General features: G+C 37.0%; 1 protein-coding gene across 3 annotated transcripts in view; it reads left to right on the top strand.

The window, feature by feature from the left end:
* Positions 1-13,094, top strand: part of F5 (coagulation factor V) — a 1,256,984-nt gene that overhangs the window by 295,748 nt on the left and 948,142 nt on the right. The window lies entirely within an intron of this gene.

The following is a 13,094-nucleotide window of genomic DNA, read 5'->3' as shown; positions in this document are numbered from 1 at the left end:
ACCTTACGATGAACTCATGGAACTGATCTCTCGTAAGGCGTGGGAGTCGCCAGAGGCCATGAACTTGTCCCTCGCAAGCCAAATAAATTCATGTCTGCCCCATTGGACAAGGCCTTTTTGACTAAGGGAGTGCCTGTTGATGCCATGGTGGTAGCTACCACCAAAAAGGAAGTGTCTGAAACATCCGCATCTATCCATCCTCCTAACAGAGATTCTAGGTAGGATCATGGATAGATATGGCAAATGCATGTTTAGTTCAGTGACTTTTTCTCTGCGATCACCGAACTACTTAACCCATTTTACGAGACTACAAAGAGATCTCCTGAAAAAGCTAGGAGATACTCTCCAGGGTACGGTAGCTGCAGGGGTTGCCGACAAAGTCAACACACAGCTCGCTACCCTAAACTCAGTTGTGAACTCGTCCATGCATCTCATATCTTATGCAGCTGATGGTTCGAGTAGAGCTGCTAGTTCGGGCATTGCTCTGCGAAGACAAGCCTGGATGTGTCTCTGTTCCTATGCAGAACCCTTTAAGTCTTCTTTTACCAATACCCCATTCGATGGCTCATCACTGTTTGGCCCTAAAGTAAAGGAAACTTTAACCAGGTGTGAACAGGAAGGCAAGACCTTATCTGCTGTTGGAGTCCTTTTTTCTACCCCTTCTTGGCCCTACCCCATGGGCCCTAGGGGGGGAAATGTGGTTCCAAAAAGCACAGGGAGCCTTTCGGGAGACACGTGGAGAAACCCCCTCTAGAGGCAAAGGACGGGGTTATAATGGAAGACGCCGCCCCTGTGGCAGAGGAGGTCCGCAGCAACAGGGTGACAGGGGTCACTACCAGTGCCCCTGAAAGGGGGCCCAGCTGTTCGGCTCTGGAGGCAGTCAGGGGTCGCTTGTCTTTGTACCCAGAAGCCTGGCTAAACATAACATCAGATACATGGGTACAAAGCATCATTTCCAGAGGATATTTCATACTGTCCTCTTCCCCTCCTAATTCTGTGAACAAAATCCCAGATGTTCCACCCAGTGTCTGGGAACAAGCAATTGTAGAGGTCCACAATTGCTAGAAAAAAGAGTCATCCAACCAGTCCCAGCAGACCAAGTTGGATTCGGAACTTACTCAAGATTCTTTTTGGTACCAAAGAAGACAGGGGACTGGAGACCTGTCTTGGACCTCAGCAGATTCAACCAGTTTGTAAAGAAAGAGAAGTTCCAAATGGTCACGCTTTAGTCCATTCTTCCCTTCCTAGGGAAAGCCGATTGGATGTACTCCATAGATCTCAAGGACGTATACTATCACATAAAGATGAACAGATGCTCCAGAGATCACCTGCATTTCCGGCTGGGAGCCAATCATTACCAGTTCCGAGCCTCCGAGCCCTGCCCTTTGGTCTCATTAGCCCCCAGAGTGTTCACCAAATGCATGGTAGTGGTCATGGCTCACCTGAGGCGTCTAGGATTCCAGGTGTTTCCATACCTAGATGACTGGCTCCTCACCACTACCACCAGGCATCAATTGACTCAGGCAACACAATACACTCTTACATCAATTAGGCATTACACTTCAAAAAGTCTGCCTTATCGCCATCACAGCATACCGTTTTTATAGGAGCAGAGTTAGATACCTCAACTACCACTCTACATCTTCCAATCGAAAGAGTCTCACTTCTCCACCAACACATCAGCTCACTGGTGTCAAAGAACAAGGCTACAGCAGCAGACGTCTTGAAGGTGCTAGGTTTGATGGCAGCAGCAATCCTACCTATACCACTCGCAAGGATGCATATGCGAATTCTTCAATGGCTCCTCTTTGCTCAGTGGTCTTATCAGAAACTACCGATGCACCACATGATTCTCATCACGGATTCTTGCAAGAGAGATCTTCAGTGGTGGTTGACGTCTCTTCATGTCACAGTCGGAAGACCCTTTGTCCCCTCCCAGTAGCCACTGTGACCACAGACACTTCCCTGATAGGGTGGGGGGGGCATTTTCAGGGAAAGACTGCCCAAGGCACATGGACGGATCAAGAGTCACATCTGCATATCAGTGTTCTGGAGTTGAGAGCGGTAATTCTGGTGTTGCAGTGCTTTCAGGACTGTCTTCCTCTAGGAACTATTGCAATTCAGATGGACAACATGCCAGTAGTCTGGTACTTGAACAAGCAAGGTGGAACCAAGTCTTAACCCTTTTGTCAAGAAGCCCTCAGGGTCTGGCAATGGGCTGTGTCATCCCAGCATTTTCTGTTAGCAACGCACATCCCGGGGGAAGTCCACCGTTATAGTGGACACGCTAAGCATGCCGATATTGCTCCCTCATGAGTGGTCTCTCAAACAACAGGTGGCGGAGTTGATTTTCTGTAAATGGGGCCAGCCATGCTGCAACCTCTCTGCCAGCCACATTAATCAAAATGTAGAAGCTACTTTGCCCTAATACCACCTTCGAGACATCCCCCAAGAGATGCACTCATACACGATTGGCCCAGAGTCTCCTTTATGGATTCTCACCCTTCCCATTGATATCCAGATTTCTACAGAAAGCAAAATTGCTGGGAAGGACTGTTATCCTCATAGCCCCCTACTGGCCTCAACAGATTTGGTTCCCATTTCTCCACCATCACCTGTTGGAAGATCCATGGATCCTCGACCCAGTTCTGGACCTTCTGACGCATCCGTCAGGGGACCTCCATCCTTCCCTGCAGTCATTGAAAATGACTGCTTGGCTAATCCACTTCCCCTAATTGCCAGGCTTCATTCAATTTCAGAAGATACAAGACAAATTCTCTTGTCTTCTCACAAGCCATCCACCAGGAAATTATACTGCAGTAAGTGGAAAAGGTTCTCAATTTGGGCCAACACACAGAAAATTGACCCTTTCCGAGCTCCGCTATCGTCCATTTTAGAATTTTTGACAAAGATTTTTAAGGAAGGGGCAGCAGCTGCTACAGTTCGAGTCCATTTAGTTGCCATCTCAAATTTCCACCTTGGATTCAGTGGCTCGAATGTCATGGGCCATAAGTTATCTAATACTTTTCTTAAAGGTGTTCTTCACATGATACCTCCTGTCAAAACTCTTTATTCTCCCTGGAATTTGAACTTTATGCTGTTTCAAATTATTCTCCCCCCTTTTGAACCAGCATCTTCTTGTGATCTCAAATGTTTATCCTGGAAAACTATTTTTCTAGTGGCCATTACTTCTGCCCACAGAGTGTCAGAACTCCAAGCATTATCTGTCAGACCACCTTACATGATTTTCCATGCTGATAGAGTATCTCTCAGAACAAGCCCCTCATTTTTGCCTAAAGTTTTTTCTGAGTCCAATATCAATCAGGTCATTGAGCTGCCAGTCTTTTTTCCCAACCACTCTAACAAATTGGAATACATGCTGCACAAACTTGATGTACACAGACAGCTCAGATTTTATCTTGACAGAACTAAGGATATTAGAAAATCAGATCAACTTTTTGTATCCTTCTCAGAAGCCAGAAAAGGTAATCCAGTGGCAAAAACAACTTTATCTAAATGGTTATCAGATTGTATATCCTTTGTTTATGCGAATGCTAGCATGCCATTGACACACAAACCTAAGGCTCATTCTACCAGAGCCGTTTCTACGTCTTTTGCTTTTCAAGCTAAATTGCCCCTTGACAATATTTGTGCTGCAGCCACGTGTTCTAAGCCTCATACCTTTATCACACATTACAAAGTAGATAAGGCTTCCAGGGACAGGTCTTTTTTTGGTTCCACGATACTGAAAAACGTACTTCCATGAGCCACCCAGGATTGAGGGTGCTAGGGACGCTACCCATCAGTGAGAATAAATGGCGAGATTTAACAACTTCACATAAAGAAGTTATGTACTTACCATAACATTCCATGTGAGTTGTTTATCTCACCTTTATTCTTACATCCCTCCCTCCTTCCCCCTCCTGGCTGACAGTAGACTTAAAGGCTAGTACTATCCTGGCTCCTCGATACTTCTTTCCTTTGGAAAGTGTTTCAATTTTAGAGTAGAATAAAGGTACATGTATATGTGTGTGTATGTGTGTGTGTGTGTATATATATATATATATATATATATATATATATATATATATATATATATATTTGCAGCAAACAAGATCTGAGGTAATTCCAGCAGTGCATTGCGGGATAAGGGGCTTGGTCTCGAGCTACTGGCAAACCTTGAGCTTTGCTATCGGCCGTGTTGGAGCCGAGCATCGGCTCCGAACCAATCAGTGAGAATAAAGGCGAGATAAACAACTCACATGGAATGTTATGTTAAGTACATAACTTCTTTTTTCTCACTGTTACATCCTGCACTTGTCTTCCAAATGCTCAGATTGATGCATGTCTAGAAGTTTCTTTTTCATGGCAATTACCTTTCATGATCCCACATTCAGTAATTTTCATTCATTTTTAAAGGAGATCCAAATTAAAACCTGAAAAAAATATGTTTGTCGGCATAGCTTAAACTTTTCTTTATTAATAATGTCTTTGTATTAAAGTAAGAAGTTATTATTTTTTAATTTGTTATACTCCAAAATGGCCTCAAAGAGCGCTGCCATAGCTAGAATGATTTTGTTTTACAGTCAGTGCTTTCACCTCCTTGTTGTCATTTTAGAGAGACAGAGAGAAATCCCATGATGAGAGGATCCTTTACTGTGATTCTCACTCTCATCAGCTTACAACAGTTCAGTGACTGCCTAATTTTGGCTGTCAGCATCAATTCATATTTTTTTACTGCTTCCTTTCATTTTTATTTGTGGCTGTCTCTAGCACAGCTTGATCATGGCTGAATGGGGCCTTAGGAAGGGGAATGGACCAGGCCCCACCTCAGCACCCATACTGGTGTCCCATTACTTGTGTTTCTCCACCCAGTTAAAACAAACACCACTTATAACTTAGCATACATACTATTTTCTTCTTTACTTTTGAAATGAAGGCAGAGATATGGATTTAATTTAAACTTCTAATTTAAATATCCTTTGTTGAGCAGGTTAGGCCCACTAGGTTGGTAATGTCTTTTCATGGGAGACCCTTAGTGGTATTTATACTACTAGAGGACATTTGGCCAGGGCATTGGGGATCTTCCCCCTATTCATAGTGTACTAGGACGCTATTGTTGGTGGTGCCTCCAACTTCCTGTTTTTGTTCTGGGCATGTAGGTGGCTTGGAGAAACCGGAGGAAGTAAGATGAATGTGTGTGAGGAGAAGGTTGTATTGGAGAAGGAGAATGTAGAGAGATGGAGGTAGTGGAGCCTTTACGAGAAAGGCAGTTAAGTGAAGAGGAAGAATTGGAGGAAGGAAGGAGGTGAAGGAGCAGAATGTCATTGGACCCGTAACAGATTTGGAGTGTTTATTCCAAGAAAGGTTGTTTGAGGGAGATGGAAAGAGTCAGCAAGGATGCACTATTACAACCCTCCAATCGGGAGGGTTGCGAGATGTTTATATAAGGGACATGTTAAATGAAAGTGAACCTGAGAGTGAGGTGGCAGCTTCATGGGATGAAATAATGGACAGAATACAAGAGCAGGAGTTGAAAGTGATACACGTTAAGAAGAAATCATATTCCCAAAAAGTTAAGGAGGGAGAGAAGTGAGAAAAAAGATAGACAGTAAAAAGAAAATTTGTAGTGAGGTTGAATAGCAAAGTAGAAAAGGAGCTAGAAAGGTATGAGGTTTGGGACTCAGTAATTGCAACTCTTGGTATTTTGCCTAAGAAGGTAAGAGCTTTTATACGTATAAAGAGACAAACTGTGACATTTTTTTGAAACAGGTCAGACTATGGAGGAATTTTTAGAAAAGTCTGAAAAAAGAAAGACTGTAATTCCTGAAATTTGTATGTAGTGTAACCATTTAATAGAGAGACATACTGAAGTTGAAAAAGAAGCATTGAAAGATTATTTAAAGACTGTATGTAAAGAAGTTGTTAGAGTTTGTGAATTGTGAATATAAGGTTGAAATTAATTCTACTACAAATATATGAAAGATAAAGAATAAAATAAAACGTTTGCTTTAATTTAGGAATATAGCTTAGCAATTTAAAAATGGCATTTGTATTGTATGACATAGCTCTGCCTGAAATAAGCGATAAACAAAGATCTATTAATGAACACAATATATTTCCTGAGTAGTTTGTTTCCTTTCAGACTTCTGACAATGGGCATGTTTTTATAGTATATGTTTTCCTCAAGATACATGTTTGTCACAGTATTAAGAAAAGCTTGAAAGCAAGTATATGCTTTTCTCATGTTTGCAGAACAGTTTACAAATATCCATTAACAGACAGGAACAGCAGCAGAACAGCTTGTACAGATGTTTCCTTTCAGATTTCTGTTAATGGCATCCTCACATCAGCAAAAGTGCTTACAAGTAAATCGCAAAGACAATAGAAAAGTCTACCAAGAGGAAAAAACAAAATCTATGTGCGTGACTAGAACTGTATATAACTGTATTAATTCAGATATGTTAGAGGTATTTTGGTATAAACACACTTGTTTCGAAGTATTGTATGGAGAATGGAAAGTCATCATTCTATACTGTTTGTGAAGGAAAACTATGTAAATATATGCTACAATCTGACAGAAGTAGTACGTGTGGTTTGTTTATAAAAAGCTATTTATTGGTTACTGCTCTTAAAATCAGATGCTGCATCAGTGTATATTCTGCAAGGTTCTATGGTTAACAGACTGTGATAACTAGACTTTGATTTCAGCAGTAAACAGCCAGCAAGACTGTTTGTCTTAAGAAGACTTTGGATCCAAGCACAGCATAGAAGCAGCGCAAATTAAAATACATTTTTCAGACGTGATGGATATTAAAAAAAATTATGATGGTAGAGCACTTTGTACTTGGGGATGAGACTGTGGAGCGATTTTGAAAATGGAAAATGAGAAACTTTTCCACATTTCAAGTGTAATAGCTGTAGATGGAAATAGAGAATGTGTTAAATATAGGGGACAACACAAAACCTGTTAATTTTATGGAAAATACAATAATTTGATTAGTAGTTGTGATAAAAGAAAATGTTTTATTTGTGGGAAGCTAAGGCATGAAGTTAAAAAATGTGATATGATATGTAAAACTTGGGAAAATGTGACCGAATTGTGAAGAAAATCTAGAAGTTAAAGAACTAATACGTGAATCTGTAGACAGGAGTATATTAAAAGAATTTGAAAAATGCATTGATAATAAAGAAAAAATAGATAAGATGAAAATGATGAAGTGGAAGAATTTGCTACAAGAAACACATGAAGATGAAGATGTTAATTGGAGAGTACTGAGAAGGTAAAAGAACTCTATTCAGAAGAGAGTGAAAGATAGAAAAAGAATGTTTAAAACCATAGTCATAAAGGAAAATAAAAAAAGGTAAAGGGTAAGTGAAAGGGAAAAATAACACTTTACTAAAAAGAAGACTGACAATCTTAGTGATAAATGTTAATAGTATAAAGAACATTGAAAGAAGAATAGGTGTGCAGTACTTGATATGCATATAATTATATTAGAAGATATAATAATGTTAACAGAAAAAGAGAGTTTATAAATGGAAAAATATATGTTGAGAAACACTCGATGTATAAAAGAAATGAGGAAAATAGAACGTGATTATTTTGTAATATATGATCGCTTACAAATATTACAAAAAGGAATAAAGAAAACAGGATTTTTGATTCATTTAGCTATATGGGTAGAAGTGCAAGAAAAGGAAGGATACATAAGATTAGGTAAAGGTATTGAGACTTGACGAAACAGATTTAGATAAGGAAGGAAGAGAAGAGATTAACCAGTTATGGAGGGATCATGTAAACATGATAATTTTTTTATGAAAATTGGATGGATTTGTAGATAACGCACCAAACAAGTCTGTATACGAACTCTGTTTATTGCAGTAAAAACACACCAAGATTAAGTGCTTTTGTCTTTCACATAAAGAATCAGAAAACAAGATAATTATTTCTGAAAAGGAGAAGAAGATATATGAAATGAATCAGGAAAAGATAAAAAAAAAATGTTATATAAGCAAAGATATTTTTTACAGGGAAGAGAAAGAAGAAGTGGCACTATATTTAAACAAGGCTGTTAGAGAAAATGAAAGAATAATAAGGGTGTTAAAGAATAGTGAAGGAGAGAGTGAATACGCAGAAACAAATACTTGAGGTAATAAGGAACTATATAGAAAATATATTTAAAAAAGAGTTAGAAGAAAAGCAGAAATGGAAAGTTAAAAGGTTGAGTGAAGTGAATAGTAAGAATATGGAAAAATATAATTGTAGGAGAATTTAATATAATTTACAAGAATTGGATATGGAAAAAGCTGTGGGAATGGATGGTATTGAGTATCACATGCATTGTAATATGGAATAATGGCAAAAAGAATGTTTCAGGGAGGTATTAAATGAATGGTTGGAAAAAAGGAATAGTGGATAAAGAAATATGTACTGGGGTTATGAAATTTATATGGAAAAAGCAGACAGAGGGTATAAATTATTGGAGTGCGATAGTGTTGAATAATACTGATTACAAAATATTATGAGGATAATAGGGAAGAGATTAAGAAATAGTGTGGATAAACTACTTAATTACATGATTTTTGGTCAAAAAGGTAAAGGAAGTCAAGATGTATTATGGATATTGAGAGAAGTGATAGATGATGTTATACATAAAGAGGTAGACACTAATGCTATGGTAGGAGATGTAAGTAAAGCATTTGATAGAATACAGTATAATGTTTTGTGGGATATATTAAGAGATTGTAATATAAGTGATAAAATAATAAAAATGTTGGTGTCTCTGTATAAGAATAATAATGTGAGAGTGATGTTAAATGATTGGAAAAGTGAAGAAATAAAAATGGATTTTGGATAAAGCAGGGATGTCCAGCCAGCGGTATTTTGTTTGCATTAATTATGAATGTAGTTGTTAGTAAAATGAATAGAGGGTTAAGAATGGCAAGATATAGCATAACAGAAAAAAATTAAATTCCTACAATTTTTATGTATGCAGATGATATAGTTTTAGTTAGGAAGAATAACAACTGGATGGAAGAATGGATTAGAAGGTTAAATAAGTACTTAAAATGTTTGGCTTATGTATAAACAGAGATAAAAGTAAAGGGATTGAGACAATAGGTAGTATAGAAGGGATTATGTTTTGGAAGTCATATAAATTGTTCTATAAAACATGTATTTAATAAATTCTGTTTTATTAGGTAAAATTGTTTATTTAGTGGGTGTTTATATGTTGCCATCCAAGTTTAAAAAATAATTGTCGTCTATTGCATTTTCTTATATATGTGGATCAAGGTTGAATCCTGTGATTAGAGGGATTCTGTATGTTAAAGATGAAGATGGAGTACTGGGATTAATCAATCCAATTGTGTCTGTAACTTCATTGAATCTTTACAAAGTCTTGTTTGGATTAGAAAATAAATTGAATAATTTAATAAACTGTATAATGAAAGATAAGAAATTCTGAGAGAAAATAAGCACAGGTAAAAGATGGAAAGATTTAGTAAGCGTAGACATAAGAATATCAGAATATTTTCTGTAGAAATTGAATAAAAAATGTAGAAAAAATAGAAAAGAATGGTATGCAATATAATGAATGCACATTATTGTATATACTCATGGAACCATTTGGGAAATGAAGAAAGAAATGTGTTTAATATAAGACTTGCATGGAGTAGAAAAATATATGAATGCAGTAATTTTATCTGGAGATTGGCAATAGGAAAATTGCCTGTCAAACCTAATATGTCTTATAAAAAATTCAAGAGAGGGTGTGTCATTATTGTGGGGAGTTTGTGACAATGAAACATTTTTTCGATTGTTCAAGAGTAAAGGAATTATGGAAAAAAGTATGTAAAGATAAGCTGTTGAAAGGTTTTCAAAGTATTGCAGAAATAAATATGAGCATGTTGCAATATGGGTACTGTAGTAACAAAAAAACAAAAAGAGATGAAAGAGAGTGATAAAAGATTGTTTTATGTTTTGTGGACAATGTGGAATCAGAGACTGAAAGAAGTTAAGTTTAATAGTAAATGGATATTGTCTGAAAGTTTGAAAAAGATATGTTTGGTTGTGGAAAAAAGAGTGAGGTGATAATTAAAATATAGGGAAATTAATTATATGTTTGATAAAACTATAAATACTTGTAAATAATTCATAATATGTAAATAATGTATATAATGTAAATAATGTGTAGAAGTTTTATTAACAGTAAGTAACCCCCCTACTCTTTTTGACAGCTCAGGTGGATGTAAAAGATCTCACAGAACCTACCATTAACACAGACAGATTGGGCCTCTGTTTAACATCTCATTCAAATGATGACATACTCAAGACACATTACCTAACCCCCCTGCTTTCCCCTTCACTAGCTAGGTACCTTTCTGTTCCTCACATTATTTTCCTACACTAATATGTGACATGTCATCAGCATTGTATATATTGTAAATAGTTTCTCTGTGCCCTTACCTTACCTTACTTTTGCTATCATTTACACTTTGTGCTCTTTTCTTTCACTATTTCATCTCTTCCCTCCTTAAGGTAACCATCACTTCCTGTAAGGTAACCATCACCTATTGTCCCTTATACTGTGTATTTTGTTATTACTGTTATTGGTTCATTGCTATTTTCACATAATATTTTATTTGTATCTATAATACTTCCTGTTGACTTGCTCATCTACTGCCATTTATAATTGTCAAGCTGAGACTAAAATAGGTTCATTTGGATCAGTGCTGCACCCTGGTTACCAAACTGAATAAATGAATGAATAATAAATAAATAAATTAATTAATTAAAATAAGATAAAATAAGTAAGTAAAGAAGAACAGAGGATAGTAACTCACACAAATAATCAAAAACTAGATAGCTTGACCTTAAATTGGTCCTGGTTCTTGGCGTGAAAATAACCCGACGCTCTGCACGTACGGAAAATGCACGGCCAAACCATACACAATAAAAACAACAGTGGCCAGCATAGAGTACACCAAGCACTATTATATAATAATTATGACATAAATACTTTATTCAGACCGGTTTCACCTAACCAGCCTTCTTCCGTGAAAAAAGCATTTTTACAATTATTCCATTACATTTCAATATATACACTCCCACAGCCAATAACAAACGTGGTCCAACCCAAATACTACAAATAAATTATATATTAATGAGACAACATTATAAATCAAAACAATGGTATGAATGATAAATAAAAATTACACAAAATACCCAAAAAATATATTTATATACAAAGGTTTATAAACATACTGTACATAAATATAATATATAATAAATATATGTATAAAAATATATATATAAAAAAGGTGGTATACATCATAAATGGTCATTAAGTCCAGGAGAAAATAATGCTCCTAAACTAATAATCCAATATTTCTCTTTATGATTTAGAATGGTATGCCAGCCTTGCTGATTACTCCTATCACCAATGATTCTATTACCATAAATTTAAATTCGGCACTAGGATGTTTGATGGTATGTCTATATAAGGCATTCATCTCCCTTTTGTTACAGACATCATTTCTATGTTCTGACATCCGTATTCCCAATGATTGGGATGTTTGGCCCACATAAAAGGCAGAACATTTACATGTTGCCAGATATATAATCCAGCTACTAGCACAATTGCCAAACACCTTAAGATCATACACCCGACTAGTATTAGCACTGGTAAATTGTTTGAGTATAGTCACGAATTGATGTGACCCACAATGTCCACAAGGAAACATCCCCAATAACTGATCCCCCAACATTGTCAGTTGCTTGTACACCGCTCCTCCACTCTATTTATGTTTAAAGTGTGAGAAATGCGCACCTACAGTCCTCCCACGTCTGTAAGAAAATTGACATCTGGGGCCCAGGCATCCTCTAAGTTGGTCACTGGCCATAAGAATGTTCCAATGTGTATCAATTACATTTCTGATGACATTGTTATTACGTCCATAAGTGGTCACAAATCTAAGATTATCACCCATTTGTGTTGGCTTATGCTGTTTGTATTCCAACAGTGTGTCTCTATCTTGAGCACAACTCCAATTACTGGCAAGTGCAATATCCGACTCCCTATATCCCCTATCCAAGAATCTGTTACATAAATCCTGTCTGGCATGTTTAAATTCCCATGTGGAGGAACTAATTCTTTTAATGCACATAAATTGTGATTTTGGAATATTGCGGATGGTGTGGCGGGGATGCATACTAGATGCATGAAGCAGGCTATTGTATTGTGGATACTTATGAAACACTTTCGTACTAAGGGTATGAGCCTCATTCTGATATACAGTCACATCTAGAAAGTTAATACTATCATGATGTGATGTAAAAGTAAATTCAATACCCCACAAATTACCATTTAAATACTCCAAAAATTCCTGCAGATATATCACATCTGCCGGCCACACCATCTAACAATCGTCCGAATATCTGCACCAAATATCTATTTCTACCTGATAAATATTATGAAGCGGATCATAAATCATACATTCCTCAAAGAAAGCCATAAACAGATCCGCATATATGGGGGCATGGCTGTACCCTGCAATTGCCAATAACATTCACCCTGGAAGTAAAATACATTTTTGTTTAAAACATGCTCAGCAAAACATACCAATAAGGTATTAAAGCCAGGTGTATATAAAGCAGCATGCTCCAACAAAAATTGTAATGCTTGTAGGCCAGCCCAATGGGGGATACTAGTATATAAGGCCTTTATGTCCAGGGTGCACATCAGCCATCCAGGCTCCAATTGTGTATCTGATATGATTTTAAGAAATTGCATTGTATCCTGGATCCTTGCTCTGACTGAAGCCAATAAAGGTTTTAAATACTTGGTCAAAAATGCCAACAAAGGTTCAGTCAGAGATCCAATACCAGAAACAATTGGTCTGCCTGGAGGCTGAGTTAATGACTTATGTACTTATACCTATAGATTTTGGATTATATGATTTCTGATACCCTTGGTGATTTAGTACTGTCTCTAGTATATGTTTAGAATATAGTATAATTTTGTTTCCAATATTCATACTGGAATCTTTTCTTGGATATCCAGCTCCCTTTTTTTGCTTTAAATAATTGA

The sequence above is a fragment of the Protopterus annectens genome, chromosome 5.part0, assembly GCF_019279795.1.
Source record: "Protopterus annectens isolate FY-2018-M chromosome 5.part0, PAN1.0, whole genome shotgun sequence".
Taxonomy (NCBI): domain Eukaryota; kingdom Metazoa; phylum Chordata; order Ceratodontiformes; family Protopteridae; genus Protopterus; species Protopterus annectens.
The sequence above is the reverse complement of the archived record's forward strand: the minus strand, read 5'-3'. Positions and strand labels throughout refer to the sequence as shown.